Genomic DNA, 16,979 nt, shown 5'->3' with positions numbered 1-16,979 from the left:
CAAATTGTTTGTTATATTTTTGTTTACTGGTTATCTTGAGCTGATCCTCACTTAGAAACAGGTCAAGGTCAAGTGGTGACGCTCTGGCAGTGGATCCATAGCTTGATGACAGCACTGCCAAAAAGACCTGCTTTGTCCATCTCCAGACCTCTCGCTACACTTCACTGTTTTCTCAAAAGAAGTATGAGTGATGAGTGTCCATACGGTTTGGTTTTCAGAAATCTCCTATCATGGAGGGTTTTTTTAAAAGGAGAGAGAGGTACAAAACAGAGGCGAGACTGTTTGTGACATTGAAGCATGATGCAAGACCACGAGCAGCTGGCTAAACAGTGTCTGAAAGACCAGAGGAGTCCAGCTGCAGCTCTTTAGGGGTAGTTAGAGGCTGAATGAGACTATTTGAAATCCTGCAACTCTATCTACCCTTTCTATGGTGATCTCACATCTACTTATGAAATATTGTACATACACAGTTAATTCCCAAACTACCATCACTGAGGATCATATCACATCAATATCCAAGCCTCACTGCGTTGTTAGAGCTCAATTAATCAGACCCAAACCCATAAGCTATTCACAAAGTAAATGTCACGTATGCTCCCTCTCCGGCCTCTAGGTCATCAGGCTGCTGATTATCCCACACACCAGTCACCATCGTCTCGCGCACCTGCACCTCATGACACTCACCTGGAACCCATCACCTCCTTGATTATCTCCCTATATCTGTCACTCCCCTTGGTTCATTCCTCAGGTGTTATTGACTCTGTTTCATGTCGGTGCGTTGTTTGTGTTTCGTGTTTATTGTTTTGTTTATTTATTAAAACACTCCTCACCCCTGTACTTGCTTCCCGACTCTCAGCGCACTCGTGACAGTAAACAACTTGTAAAGCCCCCGATGGGTTGTGATCCTAGCATGCTATTATATTCAGATTTAACTTCACAAGATAGTGATCTATAATATTAACAGCAAAGTATATTTTCACATACACTGGCTATCTACAGTCCCCATAGTGACGTGAGTATGCTATAATAATTCCATTATGATTTATCATACAACAGATTTTCAGTCTCACATTATGAGGATTTGTTTATCCTCTCTGAACATCTCTTTTGTAGAGCTTAATAAACTTGGTTATTGCAGTTAACAGATTAAGGCAAACAATTGAGTCATGTATGCCTGCACAAACTCTGAAGTATCATCAGAATATTCACTGCAATTACACAACAGTTTGGAACTTGATTAGATAGTGAAACTTTTGGGCAAGGTAACAATCTGACCAAAAAGAAAGACCCTAGCAATAACTGTGTTCTTATATTACCCTAATTGAAATAAATGACTAATAAAGGCTCTATAAACACATTTATGAAATGTAATATTCCAGGATTACGTTCAATAAGTTCAAGTTGTCGCTCTTGCTGCTGGTGATTCTCTGATCCACCTCTACGCAGACAACACCATTCTGTATACTTCTGGCCCTTCTTTGGACACTGTGTTAACTAACCTCCAGACGAGTTTCAATGCCATTACAACTCTCCTTCCGTGGCCTCCAACTGCTCTTAAATACAAGTAAAACTAAATGCATGCTCTTCAACCGATCGATGCCCTGGATGCCCAGCATCACTACTCTGGACGGTTCTGACTTAGAATATGTGGACAATTACAAATACCTAGGTGTCTGTTATACTGTAAACTCTCCTTCCAGACTCACATTAAGCATCTCCAATCCAAAATCAAATCTAGAATTGACTTCCTATTTCGCAACAAAGCATCCTTCACTCATGCTGCCAAACATACCCTCGTAAAACTGACTATCCTACCGATCCTTGACTTCGGCGATGTCATTTATAAAATAGCCTCTGACACTCTATTCAACAAATTGGATGCAGTCTATCACAAGTCTTTGCTAGGTAAAGCTCCGCCTTATCTCAGCTCACTGGTCACCATAGCAGCACCCACCCGTAGCACTGCATCTGTACATAGCCCATATGTAAATAGCCCACCCAACTACCTCATCCCCATATTGTTATTATTATTTTATTTTTTTTTGCTCCTTTGCACCCCAGTATCTCTACTTGCACATTCATCTTCTGCACATCTATCACTCCAGTGTTTAATTGCTAAATTGTAATTACTTCGCCACTATGGCCTATTTATTGCCTTACCTCCCTAATCTTACCTCATTTGCACACACTGTATATAGAATTGTTTTCCTATTGTGTTATTGACTGTACGTTTGTTCATTCCATGTGTAACTCTGTGTTGTTGTTTGTGTCGCACTGCTTTGCTTTATCTTGGCCAGGTCGCAGTTGTAAATGAGAACTTGTTCTTAACTGGCCTACCTGGTTAAATAAAGGTGAAATAAATAAAAAATAAATAAATGTGCTTTGATCTCTCTAGGCCTGACCAGCTGACGTTTGATCTCTCTAGGCCTGACCAGCTGACGTTTGATTTCTCTAGGCCTGACCAGCTGACGTTTGATCTCTCTAGGCCTGACCAGCTGACGTTTGATCTCTCTAGGCCTGACCAGCTGACGTTTGATCTCTCTAGGCCTGACCAGCTGACGTTTGATCTCTCTAGGCCTGACCAGCTGACGTTTGATCTCTCTAGGCCTGATCAGCTGACGTTTGATCTCTCTAGGCCTGACCAGCTGACGTTTGATCTCTCTAGGCCTGACCAGCTGACGTTTGATCTCTCTAGGCCTGACCAGCTGACGTTTGATCTCTCTGGGCCTGACCAGCTGACGGATAGAGTCATTGACATTTCATTCTATTCCACACAGTTAGTCAATGCCTACAAAGATGGAGCAACCACATATTAAATGGAACTGCTGTGTATAGGAGATTCGCTGAGCAGAGAGATCATACCCGATACAGCAATTCACTACTAACCACTAGGCTACTTTATTTTCCATGTTCTAAAATAACATCCTTTTAGGTCTTTTGGTCTTCTATGTTAGAGATAGTGAAAAATCAGTTCAGCTGTGCTCTATAAAAACAAAACAATGAACTCTTTATAACCAAAATGTAACCAAGCCAACAGATTATTTTACCTCCTCCCCTCTTTTCCTTTTCATAATAGAACTGGTAACAAGTTGAGGGGTTTAAGGAGGCCAAATGGTGAGTGAGTCAGATAAGAAAACGGCCCGATAATTACGCCCATGCTGAGTCAGTATGAAAAGAGAGAATTCAGCAGCTGCTGCCTTCCTGAATAACCTGGAGTTGCATTGCCTGCCAGCCGAAAACATTTAGCAAGCTATATGGAGGCACACGGTACAGTACACCTGTATCATTTTACCTCGAGTAGAAAACCACAGAAATGTTGTTGGGGGGGATGGGGGGATCCCCCAGACCTCACATCATTACAAAAGACATTCATATTGAGTCTTTATGAATATTATAAAGAACATGTCTAGAATAAGCATGATATCATTATTCTAGAGGGCCTTCAGAAAGTATTCATATCTCTTGACTTATTCCACATGTTGTTGTGTTACAGCTTGAATTCAAAATCGTTAAAAAAAAAAAAATGTTTTAGAAATGTTTGCAAATTTATGGAAAATTAAATACAGAAATATATAATTTACATACTGTAAGTATTCACACCCCTGAGTCAATACTGTCGTGTCTTTGGCTATGCCGGATTAAGTGATATGACATGCTATTCTATAAAATCCTTTCTCTGTAATTAATATTACCTGATTGAGCTAATCATGTAAATGTAATTAACTAGAAAGTCGGGGCACCACAAAATAATATTTATAGAGCAGTTATCCGAATAAACTCTTAAAGACCTAGTAATATTTTACATCAATAGCAGTCGATATTAATCATCACCTTATTTCAGTCTCATCTGAAAGTTGTAAATTCTTGGTTATCTTCATGAACCCTGGCTAACAAGTTGAATCAGCAATACAAAATTGGGTTCAATTATTTATTTACTAAATACCTAACTAATCACACAGAATTACATATACACAGAATGAATCATACCTTGATTACAAATTATGTCATAAAGGAAAACGTCCCTATCGGACGGAACAGATATGACAGCTGGTTATACAAAGAAAAGGGGGTTGGGTTTGAGTGAAAGAGCGGGAAGACTGAGAAACAAAGGGAGAAGCTCTGCTATCGTAAATACAATATCGTATGCATACTAAATTACCGCCCATTTGGAAAAGGAAAATGCAATAAATATTTACTCTGAGCTGCGCTTCAATAGGTTGGTGGTAGATGGAAGGCCGTGTTGCCCAACAGAGTCCTTTGTCCTTTGAAGAGTGTCTCTGGTGGTGAACGGGAAACGTTGTAGTGTCGTCGTTGTGTGGTAGATGGGATACTCTGTCTGTCCTCTCCTAGCCCACGTTTACAGCGGCCGCTGCTAACTCAACAGCTAGGAGGTATCACTTCTGTAGCGAATAAGAGTTCAAAGTTCATACCATTCGCAACCAAAGCTCACGCTGAGGTTGGCTTCGTTCTGTAGTTATTATCTGAATCCTTCTGACATCGGACCGTCGTCCCAATGTACCCGGAACAGCAGGTTACATTTTCATCAAGGGTTTATATAGTGGAGGGAGAGAAGGGTGTGTTTCATAGTTTATAACCCATGTCTCTTCACAGGGGCGGGCCACTGATTGAGCAGAGCTCTAATCTTATGAAAACCCAATTTTCTCATTTGGAAGCTAAAATTACATTTAATCCTTTCACAAATAGTTTAATTTAAATTGCATTTAAATTGCACAACAATTCCATGTGAATCTGATAACTATAATGTGTAGACTTTCCCAGATACAGTTTATGTCGTCCTGTCATCAGTCATAATGTCTCAGATGACAACCGAACTGACATCATATTCATTAAGTACCAACGCATATTTTCAACTGCTTCTATTACCGAAATATGGTTCCTTTCCCTCCACTTGTTTGATGTTCCCAGACTCTCTATGTTTAACAAAGGCTATTTAAGAGTCCCTCAGTAGAGTCAAGAGAGAGGTAAGGGAGAAAGGTATTTATGGGGGGGGGGGGTCATAAACCTTACCCACAGGCCAACGTCATGACAATACTTTGTAGAAGCACCTTTGGTGGTGATTACAGCTTGGTGTCGTCTTGAGTATATCTTTATCAGCTTTGCACATCTGGATTTGGGGTTTTCTCCCATTCTTCCTTGCAGATTTTCTCAAGCTCTGTTAAGTTAGATGGGGAGCAGTGGTGAACAGCAATCTTCAAGGCTTTCCACAGATTTTCAATGGGATTCCAGTCTGGGCTTTGATTGGGCCACAAAGACTTTCACATTCTTGTTCTGAAGCCATCCCAGCATTGCTTTAGCTGTATGCTTGGCGTCATTATCCTGTTGGAATGTAAATCTTCGCCCCAGTCTAAGGTCACATGCCCTCTGAAGCAGGATCTCATTAAGGATTTACCAGTATTTTGCTCCATTCATTGTTCCCTCTATCCTTATCAGTCTCCCAGTCTCTGCAGCTGAAAAGCATCCCCTTAGCATGATGCTGCAACTAACATGCTTCACGGTAGTGATGGTTAGATGGGTGATGAGCTGTGCCTGGTTTTCTCCAGACATAGCACTTTGCATTCAGGCCAAAGAGTAAAAATGTTGTCTCATCAGACCACAGATAATTTTTGCCTTATGGTCTCAGAGTCCTTCACATGCCTTTTTGCAAACTCCAGGCGTGCTGTCGTGCCTTTTTCTCAGGAGTGGCTTCCGTCTGGCTACTCTCGCATAAAGCCCAGATTGGTGAAGTGTTGTAAAGACTTGTCTTTCTAGCAGGTTCTCCCATCTCAGCCAAGGAACTCTGTAGTTCTGTCAGAGTGGTCATTGGGTTTTTGGTCACCTCCCTGACCAAGGTCCTTCTTGCCCGGTTGCTCAGTTTGGTCAGATGGCCAGCTGTAGGCAGAGTCTGGGTAGTTCCATATTTGCTTCATTTCACAATGATGGAAACGACTGTGCTCTTGGACACTTTCAACACTCTAGAAATTGATTTATACCCTTTTCCATATATGTGCCTTATCGCAATTGTATCTCGGAGATCTGCGGACAGTGGTACAGTGGTATACTTCATGGTATAGTTTCTGCTCTGACATGCACTGTCAACTGTGGGACCTTATATAAACAGGTGTGTTTCTTTCTAAATCATGTCCAAACAATTGAATTGGCCACAGGTGGACTCCAAACAAGTTGTAAAGACATCTCAAGGATGATCAAAGGAAATTGGATGCACCTGAGCTCAATTTGGAGTGTCATAGCAAAGAGGTGTAAATACTTAAATAAACAAGATATTTCTGTATTTTATTTAATAAATTCGCTAAGATTTCTAAAAACATGTTTTCACTTTGTCAGTATGGGGGGTATTGTGTGTAGATAGGTGACAAAAACAATATTTAATCAATTTTGAATTTAGGCTGTAACATAACAAAATGTGGAATAAGTCAAGGGGTATTGTCACGACTCCGACCGAGGGTGACTCCCCTTCCCGTTCGGGCGGGGCTCGGCGGTCGTCGTCACCGGCCTACTAGCTGCCACTGACTCTTTTTCCTCCCCCTCCTTATGTGTTTATTTGGTACACCTGTGTTGAGGTGATTTATAATTAGTGGGGCTTTATTAGTCAGCCAGCCCGTACGGTTCTTTGTGCGGGATTGTTCAGCTGTATGTTAGATTCGGGAGTAGATGAACGTTTGTTTGTTTCGTTTCATCAATTGTATTTTGGACTGGGTTTTTTGTCCTCCGTGTAGGGGACATTTGTTTGTTGCACCCAGTGTTAATTCGTGTGGACATTGTTTGCCAGTTGTGCATTAAAAGCACCATATTTGAACTGTCTGTTGTTCTTGCGCTTGACTTCACACCCCCCGACACCCAGAGCGTTACAGAATCCCGCACCTGCAGAAATGGAGTCAGCAGGAGCAGCAGCCAACCCTCTCCCCTCGATGGAGGAACGGGTTCTCCACCACACCACCGTCCTCCATCGGATCGGATCAGCCATGGACCAAATGATGGAGAGAATGGACCGATGGGAGAGGAGTGGGTTCCTCTCTCCACCTTCGGTTTCCCCTCCTCAGGACTCTCCATCTCCCGGCTCCAGCGCGCTCCGTTTTACGCTCCCGAGGGATTATGATGGAGCGGCGGCGGGGTGTCAGGGGTTCTTACTCCAACTGGAACTATACCTGGCCACCGTTAGCCCCACTCCCTCGGGAGCGGAGAGGGTGAGTGTCCTCGTCTCCTGCCTAACGGGTCGTGCTCTGGAGTGGGCAAACGCAGTCTGGAATGGCCCAGACTCAGCGAAGGAGCACTACCCAGAGTTTGAAAGACCCAGAGGGTGAAAGACTATTCCATCTCAGGCAGGAGAAGAGGAGCGCACAGGATTACGCGCTGGAGTTCCGGAACTTGGCCGCGGGATCAGGGTGGAACGACAGGGCCCTTATTGACCACTATCGGTGTAGTCTCCGGGAGGACGTCCGCAGGGAGCTAGCGTGTCGGGACACCGCTCTTTCCCTTGATGAGCTAATTGACATGTCCATCCGACTGGACAATCTGCTGGCTACCCGCGGGCGTTCGGAGAGGGTCCTGTGCGTTCCACCACCCAGCACCCCGGCTCCCATCCCGATGGAGTTGGGAGGGACCGCGCCTAGGGGTATCGGAGAAGGAGGCTCCCCCTGCACCAGCTGTGGTCGGAGAGGACACACGGCCGATCGGTGCTGGGGGGTCCCGTCTGGGAGTCGAGATGGCAGGCGGAACACTTCTCGATCACCCCAGGTGAGTCAGCACCAGACTCACCCAGAACCCCCTGTTGGTCACATGTTTGTCTTGATTTTTTTTCTTAAATTTTTCCCTCTTCCCAGCATAAGGCGCTAGTCGATTCAGGTGCAGCTGGGAACTTTATGGATCGCGGACTCGCCCGTAAGTTGGGCATTCCGCTTGTGCCGATAGATTCTCCCTTTCCCGTGCACTCCCTAGATAGCCGGCCATTAGGGTCAGGGGTGGTCAGGGAGGCCACAGTTCCACTGGACATGGTGATGCAGGGGAATCATAGGGAACGGATCAGTCTCTATATTATTGATTCGCCTGCGTTTCCAGTGGTGCTGGGAATTCCCTGGCTGGCCCGGCACAATCCCAGTATTTCGTGGAGACAGGGGGTTCTCCAGGGGTGGTCAGAGGAGTGTTCTAGAAGGTGTCTGGGAGTTTCCATCGGTGCTACGTCGGTGGAGAGTCCAGACCAGGTTTCCCCGGTGTGCATTCCCCCCGAGTATGCCGATTTGGCAATCGCTTTCTGTAAAAAGAAAGCGACGAAATTACCACCCCATCGACCGGGAAGGGATTGTGCGATAGATCTCCAGGTAAACGCTGCGCTTCCCAAGAGTCACGTGTACCCCTTGTCCCAAGAGGAGACGTTGGCTATGGAGACATATGTCACGGAGTCTCTGGGACAGGGGTACATTCGGCCCTCCATCTCACCCGTCTCCTCGAGTTTCTTTTTTGTGAAGAAAAAGGGGGGAGGTTTGCGTCCGTGTATTGATTATAGAGGTCTAAATGCCATCACAGTGGGGTTTAGTTACCCACTACCTCTCATCGCTTCGGCGGTGGAATCATTTCACGGAGCGCAGTTCTTTACAAAACTGGACCTCAGGAGCGCGTACAGTCTGGTGCGTATTCGGAAAGGAGACGAGTGGAAAACCGCATTTAGTACCACATCGGGCCACTATGAGTACTGCGTCATGCCGTATGGGTTAAAGAATGCTCCAGCCGTTTTTCAATCCTTTGTAGACGAGATTCTCAGGGACCTGCACGTGCAGGGGGTGGTTGTGTATATCGATGACATTCTGATCTACTCAGCTACTCACGCCGCGCATGTATCTCTGGTACGCAAGGTGCTTGGCAGACTGCTGGAGCATGACCTATACGTCAAGGCTGAGAAGTGTGTGTTCTCCAAACGAGCCGTCTCCTTCCTGGGTTATCGCATTTCCACCTCGGGGGTGGTGGTGGAGAGTGACCGCATTAAGGCCGTGCGTAATTGGCCGACTCTGACCACGGTAAAGGAGGTGCAGCGGTTTTTGGGTTTTGCCAACTACTACCGGAGATTTATCCGGGGTTTTGGCCAGGTAGCGGCTCCCATTACCTCACTGCTAAAGGGGGGCCCGGTGTGGTTGCGGTGGTCAGCAGCGGCGGACGGAGCTTTCAACAGGTTGAAGGTTCTGTTCACGGATGCGCCCGTGTTGGCGCATCCGGACCCCTCTTTAGCATTCATAGTGGAGGTGGACGCGTCCGAGGCTGGGGTGGGTGCCGTGCTATCACAGCGCTCGGGTACGCCACCAAAACTCCGCCCCTGCGCTTTCTTCTCTAGGAAGCTCAGCCCAGCGGAGCGTAACTATGATGTGGGGGACCGGGAGTTGTTAGCGGTGGTCAGGGCTCTGAAGGTGTGGAGACACTGGCTTGAAGGGGCTAAGCACCCCTTTCTCATCTGGACCGACCACCAGAATCTGGAGTATATTCGGGCAGCTAGGAGACTGAACCCACGTCAGGCAAGGTGGGCCATGTTCTTCACCCGGTTCCGGTTTACCTTATCCTATAGACCAGGCTCCCAAAACGTAAAGGCTGACGCACTGTCCCGCCTTTACGACACGGAGGATAGGTCCACCGAACCCACTCCTATCCTTCCCGCCTCGAGGCTGATAGCGCCAGTGGTATGGGAGGTGGACTCGGACATCGAGCGGGCACTACGGGCGGAACCCGCGCCTCCTCAGTGTCCGGCGGGGCGGAAGTACGTGCCGCTTGGTGTTCGGGACCAACTGATTCGGTGGGCTCACGTCCTACCCTCCTCGGGACACCCTGGGGTGGCGAGGACAGTGGGGAGCCTTCGGGGGAGGTATTGGTGGCCTACCTTAGCTCGGGACGTTAGGGTTTATGTCTCCTCCTGTTCGGTATGCGCCCAGAGTAAGGCTCCTAGAGGGAAGTTGCAACCCCTCCCCGTTCCACAACGGCCATGGTCTCATCTGTCCGTAGATTTCCTGACCGATCTTCCCCCGTCTCAGGGAAACACTACGGTTCTGGTGATTGTGGATCGGTTTTCTAAGTCCTGCCGTCTCCTCCCGTTGCCCGGTATCCCTACAGCCCTACAGACTGCGGAGGCCTTATTCACCCACGTCTTCCGGCACTACGGGGTGCCGGAGGACATCGTTTCTGATCGGGGCCCCCAGTTCACGTCCCGAGTATGGAGGGCGTTCATGGAGCGTCTGGGGGTCTCGGTCAGCCTGACTTCCGGGTATCACCCCGAGAGTAATGGGGAGGTGGAGAGAGTGAACCAGGAGGTGGGTAGGTTTCTGCGGTCGTATTGCCAGGACCAGCCAGGGGAGTGGGCGAGATACATTCCCTGGGCCGGGATGGCCCAGAACTCACTACGCCACTCCTCTACTAACGTATCCCCCTTTCAGTGCGTGTTGGGGTACCAGCCGGTCCTGGCACCATGGCATTCGAGCCAGACCGAGGCTCCTGCGGTGGAGGAATGGGTACAGCGCTCTAAGGAGACCTGGAGGGCCGTCCAGGAGTCCCTCCAACAAGCTGGGAGAAAGCAGAAGAGGAGCGCTGACCGCCACCGCAGTGAGGCCCCCGTGTTTGTACCGGGGGACAGGGTCTGGCTCTCGACCCGAAACCTGCCCCTCCGCTTGCCCTGCCGGAAGCTGGGTCCGCAGTGTGTAGGGCCCTTCAAAGTCCTGAGGAGAATAAACGAGATGTGTTATCGATTACAACTCCCTTCCTATTATCGTATTAACCCCTCGTTTCATGTGTCTCTCCTCAGGCCGGTGGTAGCTGGTCCCCTGCAGGACGGTGAGGTGCCGGAGGTCCCTCCTCCCCCTCTGGACATCGAGGGGTCCCCGGCGTATACGATACGGGCCATTCTGGACTCGAGACGCCGGGTGAGGGGCCTGCAGTACCTCGTGGACTGGGAGGGGTACGGTCCGGAGGAGAGGTGCTGGGTACCGGTGGGGGACATTTTGGATCCGTCAATGTTGAGGGATTTCCATCGCCTCCATCCGGATCGCCCTGCGCCTCGCCCTCCGGGTCGACCTCGAGGCCGGTGTCGGCGCGCTACGGGAGAGGGGGGGTACTGTCACGACTCCGACCGAGGGTGACTCCCCTTCCCGTTCGGGCGGGGCTCGGCGGTCGTCGTCACCGGCCTACTAGCTGCCACTGACTCTTTTTCCTCCCCCTCCTTATGTGTTTATTTGGTACACCTGTGTTGAGGTGATTTATAATTAGTGGGGCTTTATTAGTCAGCCAGCCCGTACGGTTCTTTGTGCGGGATTGTTCAGCTGTATGTTAGATTCGGGAGTAGATGAACGTTTGTTTGTTTCGTTTCATCAATTGTATTTTGGACTGGGTTTTTTGTCCTCCGTGTAGGGGACATTTGTTTGTTGCACCCAGTGTTAATTCGTGTGGACATTGTTTGCCAGTTGTGCATTAAAAGCACCATATTTGAACTGTCTGTTGTTCCTGCGCTTGACTTCACACCCCCCGACACCCAGAGCGTTACAGGTATGAATACTTTCTGAAGGCACTGTATGTACTAGAAAAAGCCAATAATCTCAAATCACAACTAATAAAGGCTTAGGTAGAGTGAATTTGACAATCCTATAGAACAGGGGTGTCAAACTCATTCCACGGAGGGCCGAGTGTCTGCAGGTTTTTGGTTTTTCCTTTCAATAAAGCCCTAGACAACCAGGTGTGGGGAGTTCCTAACTAATTAGTGATGTTAATTCATCAATCAAGTACAAGGGAGGAGCGAAAACCCGCAGACACTCGGCCCTCCGTGGAATGAGTTTGACACCTGTGCTATAGAATATATACATTTCAAACTCTCAGGGAAAAGCTTTACAGGCACCAAACCACGTAATCAGATAATCAGAGTTTATCACATGAATGTAGCGTTGCTGCAGCACAGGCATTTAGAAAAGTAACAATTGAACCAGCGCATCTATTCTGTACCTTAAACACTCTATTCTCTTACATTCTACATAACACCACTAACACTGCTGCAAAGTACAAATAAAACCAGCCAACTAAAATTATCTAAAATTCTCCTCTACAGGCCATCAGTGTCAAACAGAACACTGACAGAACACTCTCCTAGCTGCTCTCTCCAGTGATGCTCACATCAATTGCTTTGGACTGGAAGAGATACTGTCTGACAGCACCTTACACAAGTCACCCAATGCACAATACCATAATAAAAAACATTGTAGCAGAGATTTCAGCTTCTGTAACTAATTGGCATGTGTGTGGTATAAGAAATAATTGGCTTGTTTAGCCAGTTGAGTGATGACTGGAAAGTGCACCCTGAGAGAGTGGCTGTTCTGTTCTTTGGGGACTAATCCATGAAATGATGTTGTTCATATTTATTCTCCCAGCTCAGATAAACATAGATTTCCTTGTCTCACGTGTCAAGGCAATGAAAGAAAGGGATGATTAATGATATACGTTTCTAATTTAAGTACCATTATATGTCTACCCCTCTCCACCCCACAACCTTCACAGCAGCTCTCTCTCTCTCTGATGAAACCAAAAGAGACGAGCTACATTTTTATTTGTCAACTTGATCACAATGTTGTCAGAATCAATCCATTTTCAATGGCAACATATTTGTACTTGTTTGAGACAATACCAGCCAAGACTCATCTATAATACATCCATTTCAACAAATAAATGTTCAAAATGAAGACATGCCCAATGGAATTAATTTAACACAGGCTCCGTTTTTGGTTATTATCTAACCTAGAAAACATTTGAATGATTTGACAACTCTACGGAGACTTTCTACAAGGTTTCTTCAGGTGAAAATACAAGAGACTATGAGATTGATAAATATAAGAACATGCAACATGAGCACGATTTTTATGGCAAAAAATAAATCATATTGAAAATCGAGAATATTCAGAAAGTAACATTTTATAGGGGGCACAGAGACTGGATACCAATAATGCCTTAATTTCCAAACCCATAAATGTTAGAGTCAGGTTGAATAAAGCAACACAGAAGGTTTTGAAGAAGAAGAACACATTCTAGAACACAGTGTAGAACGAGAGAGAGCGGGGGGAATCTAATATCGAACTGTTTCATGTTCCATCAGACTGATCCTGGCTGGCAACATTAGAAACACACATCTAGTAATATATCTGTTGCTATGCGCAATACTGCCTTTATTGTTGGAACAGATCAAAATCATGTTGTGCCAACACTTCACATTGTTGCATAGCAACCGCAGGGCAAAATAACCTTATCACAGAGGAAACGGTGATGTTTCACTGTGCATTTGGTTCTGTGGGATAAAAACACCAGTGACATCCCCCAGAAGAAGAAAGGAAGTGAGTAATGATCTCTAGCACCAAACCAAAGAAAGGCTTTATGGCACAATAAGCCAGATGGAAAATCCAATTTGAAAGATGAATAAATAACAGGAATAATGTAAAATGGCATATAAGGTACACCTGGCAGAAGGGAGAAGAGAACAGTTATTTGGGTGAAATAAATTGGCAGTTGATATAAAGATGTTTAATTTCCAGGTTTTCTATGTACAGTAAAACTATGCAGGCTCTGGTCAAAATGTGTGTGCTATATAGAGAATAGGGTGCCATTTCAGATGCACCTTATATGCTCTCTCTGAGTGATTTCTTACTCCGTCACTGTTACTTTCCACACGCTGAGGCTACTGGAGGCTTTAGTTTAGTCAAGTAGTTTTAATTAGCAGTTACAGGATTATGGCAGTGTCACCTTTTGAGAACGATGTAAGACTTTACATTTAATTCAGCATTCACAGTTGTATTTAAGCACTGTGTGTGAAAGCCAGTGTCATCCTTTGTATAACTGGGACTGCAGAGTGTTAACACTATGTGAATAATTAAAATCAACCAAGCATTTTGAAAAAGGCTTAACACGAAGCAAAATAAACTTTGCATTAATGCATATGCTTTTAAATAGCTTGGAGTATTATGCCTATGCACTGGAAGAGTGGCCCTATGTTATGAGACTACTAACAAGTATTGAAATTACGTATTAGTACACTGTTCTTACAGCAAAAACCCTTACACTAACCCCTTACACTAACCCAACCTATATGTGTGCTTGTGTGAATTCTTGGACACACCTGTGTGCCTGTGTGTGGTCTAGACTCAAGAAGAGAGCTAGGTAGTAGAACACAAAGGTTAGATCCTTCCTCACACTACATCTGTCACCTAGCCGTGTCCTGGCAAGCCCTCTCTGGTCCTGTGGTCCTAAAGGAACTCTCCCCAGCCCTGCTCTGTCCCAGCAGCAGATGGACAGTCAGAGGGCTTAGACAGAGCCAGTGAAGCATGAATAGCATGACACACTGTACCATGTCAGCTGGTATGGGAGCAGAGAACAGAGAGCACTGTGACTACTGTAGGAGAGTGCAGTGAGGGCAGCTTTCTACTGCAGCAGGTCTGCATGCCGCCACTGCTACTAGCTAATTCCAGATGTGCCGTTCTGCCCTTTCAGCGTTTTATCTTAAGCACCTCTTTAAAAGAACAATGGTGCTATAGTTTGTTCTTAAGAAGATGACTGCTGTTCATCAATTCAGAGAGAGAGAGATCATAAATAAAGGACACATGTTAGCTAATGTTTTCAAAACAAGACTGAACTTGACTGTCAGCAACAGTGGTGCCTAAATGCAAATCAGTTATCACCTCGGTTTTCAAACAGTTTTAGTGCAAACTTTTTTTAAATGCCAAGTCTAACTATAGTACCTTATATAATAGGCCTATTCAACAAATCCATGTACCAACTAGTTAATGCTGACACTGCATGACTACACAGAGAGATAAATGTTTCCCTTTCCAAAAGTGAAAGGGTAAGTCATTGGGGTAAAATAGTCCAGTCAAAAAACTAATCAGGAGATCATTGCAACTGTAGGGCTTCCTTGATCTAATTCTATGTAGTGGCATAGAGTTAAAAGAAGTATGATTCCAAATTGAACTGCAGGTGAAGCAAAGCAACTCATTTCAAGCCTGCACTCGCTGGAATTCAAACAATGTGTCACAGCTAGTTTGAAATGAGGAATTTAAACAATGTGTCCAATGTGACTGTAGCTGCTCATTGGAATCTACCCATCTGGGATGTGCAGTGCTTTTCTCTTCTCTGTAGCTGTCTGTAGTAGAGGTCGTCCGATTATGATTTATCAACGCTGATACCGATTATTGGAGGACCCAAAAAAGCTGGATACCGATTAATCGGACGATTTTTATATATTTGTAATAATGCAATTACAACAATACTGAATGAACACTTTTATTTTTAACTTAATATAATACATAAATAAAATAAATGTAGTCTCAAATAAATAATGAAACATGTTCAATTTCGTTTAAATAATGCAAAAACACAGTGTTGAAGAAGAAAGTAAAAGCGCAATATATGCCATGTAAAAAAGCTAACGTTTAGGTTCCTTGCTCAGAACATGAGAACATATGAAAGCTGGTGGTTCCTTAATAACTTCTTATGGCTGCAGGGGCAGTATTGAGTAGCTTGGATGAAAGGTGCACAGAGGTGCCCAGAGTAAACAGCCTGCTCCTCAGTAATAGTTGCTAATATATGCATATTAGTATTAGTATTGGATAGAAAACACTCTGAAGTGTCTTAAACTGTTTGAATTATTTCTGTGAGTATAATAGAACTCATATGGCAGGCAAAAACCTGAGAAAAAATCCAAACAGGAAGTGGAAATTCTGAGGCTGGTCGATTTTTAACCAAGATCCCATTGAAATCAAAGCGAGATATGATGAGTTTGCACTTCCTACGGCTTCCACTAGATGTCAACAGTCTGTAGAACCTTGTCTGATGCCGCTACTGTGAAGGGGGGCCGAATGAGAGGGGAATTAGTCAGGTCTGCCATGACCTGACCATTCTTTGACCATGCGCGTTCACATGAGAGGGAGCTCTGTTCCATCGCTCGTCTGAAGTCAATGTAATTCTCCGGTTGGAACGTTATTCAAGATTTATGTTAAAAACATTCTAAAGATTGATTCAATACATCGTTTGACATGTTTCTACGGACTGTTACGGAACTTTTGGACATTTCGTCAGGTTTTAGTGAACGCGCTTCCCTGACGTTGGATTTGTTTACCAAACACGCTACAAAAATAGCTATTTGGACATAAATGATGGACATTACCGAAAAAAACTAACATTTCTTGTGGAAGTGGGAGTCCTGGGAGTGCATTCCCGACGAAGATCAGCAAAGGTAAGTGAAGATTTATAATGCTTTTTATGAGTTTTGTTGACTGCACGATTTGGTGGGTAACTGTATGGCTTGCTTTTTTGGCTGAATGCTGTTTTCAGATTATTGAATATTGTGTTTTGCCGTAAAGCTTTTTGAAATCTGACACAGCGGTTGCATTAAGAACAAGTGTATCTTTAATTCTATGTAAAACATGTATCTTTCATCAAAGTTTATGATGAGTATTTCTGTTATTTGACGTGGCTCTCTGCAATTTCTCCGGATATTTTGGAGGCATTTCTGAACATGGCGCCAATGTAAACAGAGGTTTTTGGATATAAATATGAACTTAATCGAACAAGACATATATGTATTGTGTAACATGAAGTCCTATGAGTGTCATCTGATGAAGATCATCAAAGGTTAGTGATTCATTCTATCTCTATTTGTGCTTTTTGTGACTCCTCTCTTTGGCTGGAAAAATGGCTGAATTTTTCTGTGAGTTGGTGGTGACCTAACATAGTCGTTTGTGGTGCTTTCGCTGAAAAGCCTATTTGAAATCGGACACATTGGTGGGATTAACAACAAGATTACCTTTAAAATGGTATGAGATACATGTATGTTTGAGGAATTTTAATTATGAGATTTCTGTTATTTTAATTTGGCGCCCTGCACTTTCACTGGCTGTTGTCATATCGATCCCGTTAACGGGATTGCAGCCATAACATGAGTCCTCAATATTCCCAGTTCAGAAGTTTTA

The sequence above is a fragment of the Salvelinus namaycush genome, chromosome 1 (assembly GCF_016432855.1).
Source record: "Salvelinus namaycush isolate Seneca chromosome 1, SaNama_1.0, whole genome shotgun sequence".
Lineage (NCBI taxonomy): Eukaryota > Metazoa > Chordata > Actinopteri > Salmoniformes > Salmonidae > Salvelinus > Salvelinus namaycush.
This window is presented reverse-complemented; position numbering follows the sequence as displayed.